Genomic DNA, 12,496 nt, shown 5'->3' on the forward strand with positions numbered 1-12,496 from the left:
TGCTTGCTGTCTAAACATGTCTTCCTCAACACCAGTCACCTGTCCACTTGCCACCACTGGATTCCACCCTGAAAGAAAACTCAGAGACCCCTCACTGTTTCCTCCATTAATTTCCAGGAGGAAAAATCGCAAGGAACATGGGGAAATGTATGCTTTCAACGAGCCTAGGAAAGGCCCCTGCCCTGCCCACTATTGGATTCAAGGCATTGAGCAAGGTCTTCAATGACCCTAGGACTCAACCATAATAAGCCTAATCTCTTAGAGCTGCTATGGAGATTTAAATACACCCCCCCCACCTGCACCCTCCAGGCATGATATATAGAAATGGCTCTGTGAACTCAGTGGCCACTTCCACAGATGCTAGGTTCTTAAAACTTGGCAAATGAGCCCAAACAACTTAGCTTTGTGACTTGAGAGGGACACATGGGACTCGATGTGAAGAAACTATCAGGTTTCTTACCTTCTGCAGCTCTGCTCTGACACCTTTTCCATGACAACCTTGAGCTGCAGGTGGCTTGGCTTAGTTCCTGTGTAGTTCCTCATATGTCCTTAAATTGGCTTCCTCCTCTCAGTGTGGCTGCTTGGTGAGTAGGCACTGCCATTTAGAAAGCCATTGGGTTAGTTAATCATTGCACCAACCCCATGGTATTCAGGCTTACCAGATAGCAGGGGACAAAGGTCTGTAATTGGTACAAATAGGATAGACAGTCAAAGCCTCTAGCAGCTGACTCATGGAGGCTTTCAGAAGATGTGGAAAGGTGGGGACTGTTTCTCACTAAGCAGTTTGGATCAGCTGCCTTTTGAAAATTGGTTTTTAAATTTAAAGCAATGTCTAAATTCTCTTGACATGTTGAAAGGTGAGGCAAATGGAGACTTTACCTAGGCATGGAGCAAATATAGCCAGAACTGAGGAATGGCAATCTGCTTCCTTCCATTCACAGGGACCTGAGTCTCCACGTCTCACTGGCTGCACTGTCATGGTGACCCTATGCCAACATCCAGGTGGGTACAGAGATGTTCTAAGGAAAAATGCTCCCTTTGGCTGCCTGATGATCACCGTTCTTCACTTTCAGAATCCATGTGTGTAATAGATGTGCAGAAGCAGAAGAGGAAGCTGACTTCCAAAGAAAGAGTTTCTAGGGCTTCTACCTTGCACCTATCAAAGATTGGAGAACTCCTAAGTGCAAAAATGTTACAATTCTCATTCATAAATAGAGGGTCCCTGAGCTGGAGAGGTAGCTCAGTGGTTAAGAACACTTTGGACTCTTTCAGAAGATCGGGGGTTCAGTTCCCAGCATCCATGTCAGGCAGTTCACAACCACCTCCAGGGCATCTGATATCCTCTTCCAGCCTCAGTGAGTACCCCCATGCATGTACACAGGCATACACATACACACACATACATATAAATCAATAACAAAATAAATAATTTTTAAAATATGGACTATCTTTAATACTCCATTTCCCTCCTCTAGTCTAGAACAGAAAACTGCCTCTGTCACAGACTTAGCCTGGCCCTGTGTTTGCATCACCCACAAGAAAGGACCTAAGGGTGAGTTAACTTGTCTCCCAGTTAAATTTACATATGACATAGCCTTTGTAAGATGGCCACAGGCATGGTAGAAAACAACGTAAACTCCAACCCTTGCTTTTATTTGACCAAACTATTAATCAAATCATTTTCCTTTTCCAATTTCTGTTTTCTCATTTCCAGAGTGAGTGAGTCTTCTTCTGCATAAGTGTGTGGCCATAGCAACACTTACAGCAGCCCCATTGGGACACATCTACTTCACTGACTTCATTGCTTACCTGGCCCAATAAGCACTGAATTTTCTATCCCCAGCTGAGTAGTCTCCAAATATTCATATATAGTATTCCTTTGGCCTAGAAAGTCTCCTTCTTCTTTGTCTTCTTCTTCTTCTTCTTCTTCTTCTTCTTCTTCTTCTTCTTCTTCTTCTTCCTCTCTCTCTCTCTCTCTCTCTCTCTCTCTCTCTCTCTCTCTCTCTGTGTGTGTCTCTGTGTTTCTCTGTGTGTGTCTCTGTCTCTGTGTGTGTCTCTCTGTCTCTGTGTCTCTCTGTGTGTGTCTCTGTGTCTCTCTGTCTCTCTCTCTGTCTCTCTCTGTCTCTCTCTCTGTCTCTCTGTCTCTCTCTGTCTCTCTCTCTCTGTGTCTCTCTCTCTGTCTGTCTGTCTGTCTCTCTCTCTCTCTCTCTCTCTCTCTCTCTCTCTCTCTCTCTGTGTGTGTGTGTGTCTGTGTGTGTCTCCCTGTCTCTGTGCCTCTGTATGTGTGTCTCTGTGTGTGTGCATGTGTGTGTGTCTGTATGTGTGTGCCTCATTTGCTTCTGTTCTTACCCATTCTTGAAGACACAGCTCAGTAGCCTTTCCAGATTGCTGTCTTCATCATCTCCACCCAACATTTCCACCTAAAGCATCTCACTTATATTAATCACTGCTTAATACATTTACTCAGAAGTGGCCAAAACCATCACTTTCAAATTAGCTCAGTATCATAAGACAGGAATTTGAGTGTAGCCTTCCTGGGTAACTGTAGCTTGGGCAGTTGCATAAAGTAGAAATCTAGTACAAAAAAGACTTGGCTGAGGCAATAGGATTCACTTCATCCAGTCAGTGCACTCCTCTGTGCCTCAACTTTCTCCTCTATAAAATGGGAGTTGGATATACATCATCCCATAGCTCTACATTAAAGACTGAATAAGACACATGTACTTCAGCACAGTGCCTAACCCAATCACAATAAGCATTTAATACATGCTAAATATCATTATTATACCCCATGCCAGGATACAATGAAACTTATTAAGAACATCAAAAAGATGAATTTAGAGGGGAAAAAAAACGATGCTCTCAATGCCCCCATTACTATAGATTAGAGGATTAAATCCATTCTAACTCCTGATGTCTGAACCACAACCAGCCAGGAACCCATAAATATAAAGTCACTCTAGCTACCTTTCATTTGAGGAGGGGAAAAAAATCAAGGCATTTTTGTTCTCCCCTCTTAGCCTTTGCTTGTTCAGATGCCCAAATAAGGTTACTGTGCAAAACACAATTGTGCCGTCTATAAATAATGAACAGCTCCTCCACAGAATCAGAATCTACACAGGGAAGTTCTAAATGGATTTCTTTTGCCTGAGTCTTTTTCTGTCCCAGATCTGACCCTAGACATAAGTACAGGCAGCCTGGTTGGCATATAAAAGGCCCAATTGACCTGCTGACCCAGTTTTCAGAGGCAGCTCTGTGCAGAACAGTTTTAGCAGCTGCCTTAGTAAAACCTTTCAGCCACAGGAGGCAGAAGCTGCTCATTCGTTCACTGTGATCAGTACCAGGGCCATATCTCATGCCTGCTGCTGGATTTAGAGACCTTATCAGAGGTATCTTCTACCTGAAGCCATACTGGGCCAATGCCCACCGCCATTCAGTGTCGACTTTGACTCTTGTGTCTGTTTTTATTCCATCATTTCTAAAACAAGTACAGTACCTGACAGCAGGACTAGCTATAATGAGAACACTCACTTTATTCCCATCCAGGACCCAGCTCTTTCTATATATATGAATGTCTTCTCTACTGTACCAAGCACCAATCTCCTTTGTTTTCTTCTTTCTCTTGCCCTCTCTGGCCACATCTTTCCCAATCTGTCATATAAAACAGAAAGCCAAAACAGTCCTGTCCAGCACTGCATGACTCCTAGCTCATGGTCACAACCCTCAAAAGCACATCTCACACTGTGAGATGGGGCTTCTTTCTCTCCATCCCCACTGAATCTAGAGCTCCACAGTGACAGAAAGAAATCACAGATGACATTATTTCTCATGGTTTCCAGTTGACAAAGAAATGTCTGACGTACAGGGATAGAAGGCCATGGAATGAACTGAAAGCTGAGCCAGTTTGACCCCAGGTTAGCAGTTGATTGTACAAGCAAAGTTCCTTAGATCTTTCTAGCCTTCAGCTTCCTAGCTGGCAAATTAGGAGTGACACATCTCAAGGTTGGAGAAGAATTGGAGAATGTACAGAAAGCCCTCAATGCCATGGTGTTTATAGTAACAGCACCGTAGCTCTCCTAGCTTATCTCAAGCCTAAGTCCTACAAACAGAGCACGAGATAGGTTCTTGTGGATAGGGGCTGCCAGGTCTCTGCTCTTGAATGAAAAGGAAGAGATAAAAAGGGGAAGAACTAATCTCAGCCCAGCGCCATCTTAGCTGACTCCCTGAACCCACAAGAAGCCCTAGACCAAAAGGGCACCAAAGAGCTGAGAAGAAGCATTGATCATTGGGCATTAGCTGCCTATCCAATAGGACAAAATCACTCATGGGAAGGATGCTGTTAAGGAGCTATTTCCCCTGGGTTGAAATGTAGAGGCTTGAAGAGTAGGGCACCTACAAATCTCACAAGAAACTAATAAGACTCAGGAGATCTCTCTGCAAGACTATAAAAGCAGTAGACAGCTTCTGGGGAAGATGAGCTTCCTCCAAGATGAGCTTGCTCCCAGGAGTGCATCTTCCATGAGCCTTCACCATTGGTCTTTACAATGACTCTGTTGTACAAGTCATTCAAGCTTCTGTAAGTGACCCCAGTCAACTTACTTGTTTGCTGAGATAGACTTGAATGGAATTGTTTCTGGAGTCTGTTGTTGGTTTCCTATGTGAGGTGAATAAGTGCTTGTTCATACTCTCTCAAGGGGGAAAAAGCCATTCAACAGATAAATAATCTCCAGGCAGCTCTAGAGAGAAGCTTGCATTGATATTGGCTATATCTCTTTTTTAAAGAAGAAGAAGTAGAAGAAGGAGAAGGAGGAGAAGGAGGGGGAGCAGGAAGAGGAGGGGGAAGCAAGAAAGGAAGGAAGGAAGGGAGGGAGGGAGGGAGGGAGGGAGGGAGGGAGGGAGGGAGGGAGGGACAGAGAGACAGACAGAGAGAGAGAGAGAGAGAGAGAGAGAGAGGAAGAAAGAAAGGAAGAAAGGAAGAAAGACAGGGGGCTGGAGAGATGGCTCAGCAGTTAGGAGCACTGACTGCTCTTCCAGAGGTCCTGAGTTCAATTCCCATCAACCACATGATGGCTCACAACCATCTGTAATGTGATCCAATGCCTTCTGATGTGTCTGAAGACAGCTACAGTGTACTCATTAAAATAAATAAATACATAAATCTTTTTTTAAAAAAGAAAGAAAGAAAAGAGGAAAGAAAAGGGAAAGGAAAGAAAGGAAAGGAAAGAAAAGAAAAGGAAAGGAAAGGAAAGGAAAGGAAAGGAAAGGAAAGGAAAGGAAAGGAAAGGAAAGGAAAGGAAAGGAAAGGAAAGGAAAAGAAAGGAAAACACAGGTGTATGACTCCAACCAGCTGGGCTAGGTGGCAGGAATTGGGCAAGCCACCAAAAACATGGCTTCCTGGGTCCAAGCCATCACAGGCCTCCTCCTCTTCCTCACATATCTGTTCAACCTCTCTGCCATAGCTCATCTCCAACTTAATACAATGGTTAATCTCTGTACTCCTTATAGAAAATAACTTTTCCAAACTTCTTAGATTCATAACTATAGATATACAGCCCTTGATGATTCTCTAGCTCCAATAGTGATGTTTCAAGACTTGTAGGAAGCCAAGATGTGGCTGAGATAATTTTTGTCTACATCTATGTCTCCAGCAGCTAGCTTAGTGCTTGGCATGTGACAGACAGACATTCAGCACACCTGGGAGCAATGAATAAACAATACTGTGACCTTGAATATTCAAGGTTCTAGATAATGCAATGGCAGTTCCTAGAAATAATGACTATTCAATTTTTAAAGCCTACCTGCCAATAAAAATCTCTTAGTCAGTGTATGTAGATGGAGTGTCTGATGTTTTCTCTAATTCTTTGTCTAACAAGGCTGTCAATGCATGCATCTTCAGATTCTGCACTCTAAGCACACCAACCAACTCACCCGAGCCTTCACACTGTCCATGAGATCTTAAAATGGGCAGGCAGTATGTTTATCTGAGGCAGTGTGAATTCATCAAGTCACCAGCTACTAATCTCTGGCATGGGATAATGGTCATGAATATGAAGGCCCCAGATATTTTCTCAAGGACTTTCTAGCATTTGGAGACCACATATATGTACACAATTTCAGACAAAGTGCCAAGACAGAAGGGGCTGTGAGAAACCATTCTAAGTTTTGCTGAAGATGATCAAGATCATTCAGGCTCTATCTCGAAGACTAAGGAGGAATGAGTCATGAAAGGACGACAGTGAAAAGAAAAGCAATGTGACTGAACTAAAAATTTGGGGTTGATGATTTATTTATTTATTATTTCATTTTGAGGTTTTTTAAATCAATATTTGATAAGTAAGTAGCCCACATTTTACCACAGCATTCCTAGAACTAACATTACTCCTGGTGAGTTATTTGTTTATTCATTGAATGTGTATAATTTAATTCCATAGAAATTGCATGGCAATTAGCACACATTAACGATATACTATCTCATCACTTCAGGAATAAAAGGATAGATTATTGAATCTACTTTTCAATTTCCAGCTCTTGCTATTCTCAAATAAAGCTATTTTTGTCACATTGGTACAAAATGTTAGATATTGTTAAAAATTTAAAGTTTCATTGGTAAGAATCTTTGCATATTGATACAAAACTTAGATTAATTTTGTTACAATATAATGTATGTATGTTTCCACTCATATAGGTGTCATGAATACTACTCATTTAAAAATACAGTGTTTAATTGAAGTCCTTTTAATAGCTGCCATTACAAACTGTTTAGGACAATTATGCAATGCAAGTTAATAGTCAGTCAATCAAACTCATGGACTTGTTAAATACTAGCCTAGGCTATCATAGAAATGTACATCCTAGGTTGAACAGATAAATGCTAAAAGCAAGCAATGCTTGCTTGTTCACATATACTGTAAATAGATAGTCTTCAAAATCCTTAGACACTTGCAAATAGGGCATTTAAAATGATTTTAATAATTTAAAAACTTTTTTGACATTGAAACATGTCAACTCCTGACAGTACCCCACTCAATTTGAAAGAAGATGATGAGTATCAAAACCCAGCATTTGGAGTTACTTCACTGATGACAAGCTAGCCACTGAGCAAAGAAAATGCCCTACCTTCATCTGCAGACAGAATGCTGACCAAAAAGACAAATGGATACAGGAAAATCCACTGCTAAGCTCTGCCTAGACAAGGTAAGCAAGTCCTTCATATTCCTGCTTCACAAAAGGTCTGTCTGATATTCTGGGCTAGAAGGCTAAAGATAGATGTTCCAACATTACAGTAGACATTGGGGACTGTCCAGGAAGTCAGCTGTCTTTGTAATTTCTATAATTTTTGAAAGCTGTATGCCTGCACTTTCTACATACTCAGGCAATATTTAGTCTTTCTTGAGTCTCTGATGAGGTTGAAGACTAGATAGTTATAGTCTTATAATTAAGCTTAAAATGTTTAAGATTTAAGAAGATATTTTTTAGGTCTTATAAGATGTGTTTAGGTTAATAATGCTCATTATGATAAAAAATTGATTTAGATGTAGAACTCTAAACTCACCAAGATAGGATACATAATGAAACACTTTCTCCTGAGGTGTCAAATACAAACATACAAGATATGTAATTCTTACCTAATAACTTTCATAATTGTTTCATAATTGCTTCTACTGTATGTTGCTTATTGTTGTAAGAGAAAGAGTCTTTTTATTTGGACAAAAAAAGGAAATTGTTGAAGTTTGGTCTGTTGCTATATACTGTATGATAAATACTGGCTCCCAAGATCTATTTGCCTCAGGGATGAGGAGATCCTCACGTACACCAAGTGATGCTATATAACCTTGCTCCTTAATTTAAAACTATTGGTTGAATAAAGATGCCTACAGCATCTGGCAGAAGAGAGGTAAGTAGGGCTTTGGTTTCCGGGACTTGGGATCTAAGCAGAGACCATGAGGAGAGCAATGAGAGAAGAGAAGATGTCATGGGGTAAGGGAGCATGAGAACTGGCCATGAAGACTGGCCAATCAGAGTAAGAACGGCCCAGGAAAAACATAGCAAGTCATATCTCAGGGTTATTGACAGGGAAATAGACAAAATACCTTAGAGGGTTGATATCTACCCAGATCTAGTGCTATTAAGGCTTATTATAAATATAAAGGTTTTGTATCTTTTATCTGGGAACTAAATAATCAAAGGCAAGGTGGAAACCCCCAAATTATTACTACAACAGAAAACCATGCATAGCCCTACTACTTTTCTTTAAGCTTTTTCCATGATGATACTCAGAAAAATGAGCCCATCCACACTGACAGCATATACCTACATTATACAGAAAGTCTCTCATACACAGAGAGGGAGAGAGGAAAAGAGAAAAGAGAAATGTATAATATCTGTACTACTCTATTAAACATCTTCAAGGGCAGGAAATATTTGCAAGTTTTATAGACCCTGCCTGGCTGTATGCCAACACCTGTGGATAAGGGTTACCCCACTGCTCTAGGGCTTTAAAGTCTCAGCATCACCAGGGAATCTGCTGAAAAACAGCATCTCAATACCTACTCAATTCCAAGAGTTGCTTTTCCTAGGTGACTCTGATACTGCCAATGTTTGAATTGTTGTCTTAGATATGTGAAATACTGAAATAGATGAGAACTTTCCTTATATAGAACAGAATTCCGATCCAAATGAATAAACCTTGGTTATAAACTTTGGGCCAATTATTTAATTTCTATAAGCCTAAATTTCATCATCTGTGCTTGAAGGTTGGGCTAAAGCAAAACAGAACAAAACAGCTAGTGGGTTCATGAGATAACTTGGATATGCCACCACAGGAACTGCACACAGAGAATTTGCTGGACACTTTGGTAGTCTATCCAGCACCTGTCTCATTCTCTGCTCTTACTTCAAGAAGCTCATTCTCTGTGAGCCTGGTCTGTGAATGATTCCTCATCAGAATCTGGCACACAGAAGGAGCAGTGCAGGTGGATGCCAGTTAGTCTATAAAACACAGCAGATCCTTGGAGGTCTCCTAAGGCAGCCTGGGATGCCCTCTGAGAAACAGAGAGTGGGGAGGCAGAGAAAGATGTTGAGAGTATGTGATAACCACTGTGCCTTCCTTCAGGCTAGGTCACCGGGCTTCTTGTCCCTGACCTTCAGCTGTCCCAAAAAGCCCTATGTAACCCTAATGCTTTTGGATGCATCCATTGTTCCTTGTTATGCATGGTAGCAAATGCCTTCAATCTCAGAGTTTTAAAGGCTGCATGCAGGAGGAGGATCAAAGATTCAAAGACAACCTATATATGAGAGGAAGTTCAAGGACGAACTGGGCTATGGCAAAAGCCTACCTCACAAATAAAGGATAGATAATAATAACTAGACAAACAGATCATGCCTTAATCTTTAGAATCCAGGCAGTAGCTTCTAGTCTCCTAGCAGACCTTGACTCTGGGTATCTACTCAGGTCCTGTATTCGTAGAATCTGGCCCACAGCAAACAGAAAAATTCCAGTTCCTCCAAGTTGAGGTAAAAGTCCTAGTGCCCAAGCCCCACCCTTCCGTCAAAACACCAATGTGTTCACTGTCAGGTCTCACATTCACCCCTGACCCATTTAGGAGTTCTGCAGGACTGCTTGAAGACATTCTGCACTTCTCAGTGTAATTTTTGCTTCGTTGCAAGCCACCTGCCCCCATGGAAACCAATCGTCATATTTTATGCAAATCAGTGGGGAAAATGATTCAATTAACAGAAAATTACTTAACAGTCATCAGGCCTTGGCTTGTTTTTATTTGAATTTTAGCGTCTCAATAGTCATTTAAACCGTTTCTCTCCTCTCTTCTAGAAAATGACTAAATATAAAAGAGAAAATAATAATGAAACCTCAAACAGGTAAAGCATTTACTGTGTTTCAAAGTCCTCTGATATTTTATCTCAGGTCAACAGATATGGAGGAGAGCAAGGCAGAGCGTGTTCACACGTGTTATACAGGGTCACACAAGCCGTTAGAGGAAAACAGCAGCTAGTACTACATTCTGTCAGATGCACCCATGAAGCAATCTTTTCTTTGTTGCTTAGAAGTCTGTGATTAAATATTTAATAAATTATCTAATCCTCACAAGTAAATTCCTTATTAGCAGAATTAGGTCACTGCTAAAAATGTGGGTCCCCCCCTCCTGTTTCCATGCTTTTCTCTCCCCAGCACCTTCTCTCTTCCCTGCTCAAACAGAGAGACTGTTTTTGGAATTTTACTCACTCAAATCTGAACAGGGATTTGAATTGTTTGGTGGGAAGGTTTTTGCGGAGCACGGGCAGCTTTCCAGACTTCTGCTTTATAATGAATATTCCTACCGTTTTTTATTTCTTTTTTCCAAGGCCATGACTACCCAACCTAGCTAGGATAGCATTTCACTAAATCAATTGAGCTCTGCAATGCAGCTTTCTCAAAGGCAATTCACAGACAGTATCACCAGGATATAGAGAAGGGAAGTATCCCAGACCAAGACACTGGTCTCATTGACATCCAGGTTGGGGTTAAAATGTGTGTGTGTCTGTGTGTCTGTGTGTGTCTGTGTGTGTCTGTGTGTGTCTGTGTGTGTCTGTGTGTGTCTGTGTGTGTGTGTGTCTGTCTGTCTCTATGTTTGTGTACCTATGTGTGTGCCTGTCTGTGTGTCTGTATATGTGTGGGTGTGTCAGTGTGTCTGTCTGTGTGTGTTTATGTGTTCCTATGTGTCTATGTCTGTGTGTGTGTCTGTGTGTCTCTGTGTGTATGTATATATGTATGTGTTTGTATGTGTGTCTAATGTATGTGTGTGTGTCAGTGTGTCTATGTGTCCCTGTGTGACTGTCTGCCTGTCTTTCTGTGTGTATATACAGTCTTTTTGTGTATCTGTTTCTGTATAACAGATGAGCACAGATGTACATAGGGGTACAGGGGTAGTGCTGTTATGTAACAGTCTTCTATGAGATTAAAACATTCCATCATGTAGGAAAGTTCCTTAACCAGGGAGGTAAACAACAACAATAAAAATTAAAATTTAAAAAAATAGAAGCATTTAGAATTTCATAAATGCCGAGCAGTGGTGGCGCACGCCTTTAATCCCGGCACTTGGGAGGCAGAGGCAGGAGGATTTCTGAGTTCCAGGCCAGCCTGGTCTACAGAGTGAGTTCCAGGACAGCCAGGACTACACAGAGAAACCCTGTCTCGAAAAACCTAAAAAAAAAAAAAGAATTTCATAAACATGACCAGATTCACTAGGCCTTTCTCTGCCAGAGTAAACAGAGTCTGCTGCAAAGAAGACTCCAACAAGACCAGCTGCCTGAGAGAAGCAGAAACCAACCAAGCTTTCTAGAAGACAGTTGACCAGAGTCACTTGAAAAGGACACTCTCCAACCTGTTGAGGTGCCTACAGGCTACACAGTGTGCTCCAGGCTCCCATGGTGGGGTGGATCTTGGTGATAAAGTTTTGTCTTTGAGTCATTTCTGCTTTTGTAAATAACCCATCATACATATTTCTGTAAGTAGCCCCAATAGAGCTCATTGGTTCACTAAGTTGGAGTTTAGTAGTGTCCATATGTGGTCTGCCGTGGGTTCCCTATCTCAGGTGGGTAACAGAGTGTTTTTCACCTCTGTAGGAAAAGTTTTGCCACACAACAATGGCGTGCAATTTCATTCAGAGGACAGAAGAACACTTCAGGTGTCACACCTCAGGCGACATCTACCTCGTATTTTGGAAATAAGGGTTTCTCATTGGCTTTAGCACTCACTGATTTGGCTAGGTTGGCTGGCCAGTGAGCTCCAAGGATTCTCCCAATCTCCTCTCGGGCTACAAGTGCAAGCCACTATGTGGGGCTGCTTTTTATGTGACTCCTAGGCCCTCATGCTTGCAGGGCACCCATGCTATCTCCCCAGACCCTTTATGCTAATTTTCTTCCTCCAAGTTGCAGGAATAAAAGGAGGATCAGGACACCCAGACAGCAGCAGCAGCACTTCTTTTCCTACATTCAGTGATTTCTCCAGGAAGTTTACCATTCATGACCCACACAAGGAAGTTGTCTCACAGGACTGGCAACATACATCTGGTTTTCGGTAACTATGGAAATCAAGCGAGGATGCTTTGATTTCTTTGGAAAGAACTGTTTCCCATTCCAAAAGAAGACACTTTCTTTGCTGTTTTTTTTCTTTTCTTTTATGTGCTTTCTTCCTTCCTTCTTTTTGCTTTTTGAGATTATTTCACCATGTAGCATAGGGTATCCTCAAACTCAAAAAATGTCTGCCTCCATCTCCTGGGAGCTGGGAGTATGGATATGTGCCAGCACAGTCTGCTAGAGAGGCTTGCTCTGTGAGCCCTTATTGGTCATCCTTGTGCTACATAATGTATTACAGTAATCACAGAGTATCACATTCACAACTGAGGCCTCAAAATAACAACCAGAGGCTCTAACGGCTTATGGCTTTGTGCCTATGGAATTAAGACTGGCTCCTCTGGCCAGTTCTTGCTCAGGATCTCAT

The 12,496-nt window shown here is 41.7% G+C and overlaps 1 long non-coding RNA gene across 1 annotated transcript; it reads left to right on the forward strand.

Moving 5' to 3' along the window:
* Nucleotides 1-722: 722 nt before the first annotated feature.
* LOC114609481 lies at nt 723-7,135 on the forward strand. Its single transcript, XR_003709526.1, has 4 exons — nt 723-758; nt 942-1,002; nt 1,476-1,552; nt 7,016-7,135. It is a non-coding gene; the product is annotated as an uncharacterized LOC114609481 (long non-coding RNA).
* Nucleotides 7,136-12,496: the final 5,361 nt, after the last annotated feature.

Source organism: Grammomys surdaster, unplaced genomic scaffold (assembly GCF_004785775.1).
Source record: "Grammomys surdaster isolate TR1022 unplaced genomic scaffold, NIH_TR_1.0 125974, whole genome shotgun sequence".
Classification (NCBI taxonomy): domain Eukaryota; kingdom Metazoa; phylum Chordata; class Mammalia; order Rodentia; family Muridae; genus Grammomys; species Grammomys surdaster.